At 44.0% G+C, this 893-nt stretch overlaps 1 non-coding gene across 1 annotated transcript; it reads left to right on the forward strand.

Annotated features, from left to right (window-relative positions):
• The first annotated feature begins 351 nt into the window (after positions 1 to 351).
• trnai-aau lies at positions 352 to 425 on the forward strand. Its single transcript has one exon. It is a non-coding gene; the product is annotated as a tRNA-Ile (tRNA).
• The last annotated feature ends 468 nt before the right edge of the window (positions 426 to 893 follow it).

The following is an 893-nucleotide window of genomic DNA, read 5'->3' on the forward strand; positions in this document are numbered from 1 at the left end:
GGTCATGCGCGACATGCCCATCATCCCAAGAAATAAATAGAAAGGAGATTGCATAGATATCAGCCTATTGATGACGGGAGATTTTGCAGCTGAAGGTTTGCTTTGGACAGATTATTTTCATCATTGACAAGAAGGAGAAGGTATCTGTTGGGGAACAGCTTTGTGAGGGTCGGATCATTCAGCAGCTCTGGGAGAAACATACACTCACAGCTCGCTGGTAATCTGAAGTTTCAACTGGACAAATAGGAGTGTTCCAGACTGTGCACAATCAATCAGCAAGGAATAATGCTGAATCCGCCACTCACTGCCAGTTGAATCTGAAAAGCAGATACTAGAGGAAATGCTTCAGGTGGCCGGTTAGCTCAGCTGGTTAGAGCGTGGTGCTAATAACGCCAAGGTCGCGGGTTCGATCCCCGTACGGGCCAACCAATTTTATTGGACTTCGAAGGAATTCAAGTTATTAACTGCCCTCTGCACGACAACAATAACTCGCTTCGCAACAATTTCACGCAAATACTGCATCTGTCAGCAAAGTCTATCCATTACCAAATTTCTCAACAGTTCGTCAGTTGCTGGCCAGGCCAAAAATGCATTTGCTGCTTCGATATGTCTTTTAAAAAAGCAGCACAATATACTCCTAATTTGTTGTTAATTATTCTCAAACATGACCGGAACGAAGTAAAATACTGAACTGCGCAACGTTTACTTCATTGCTGAGCTACGTGTAAGCGACGGATAAACTAGGCCGCTGAGAAACCAATGTTTTCCCGTCTAACTTGTCGCAATTCCAATCTCTTTCTGACAATGTAGCTACGAAGACAACCAACAGAGGGTAAACCCAACGCAAAATAACTGTGAGCTCTCCCCACGGTTTAGTAGCTTTTCTGTATGAC

The sequence above is a fragment of the Carcharodon carcharias genome (genome assembly GCF_017639515.1).
Source record: "Carcharodon carcharias isolate sCarCar2 chromosome 24 unlocalized genomic scaffold, sCarCar2.pri SUPER_24_unloc_2, whole genome shotgun sequence".
Lineage (NCBI taxonomy): Eukaryota > Metazoa > Chordata > Chondrichthyes > Lamniformes > Lamnidae > Carcharodon > Carcharodon carcharias.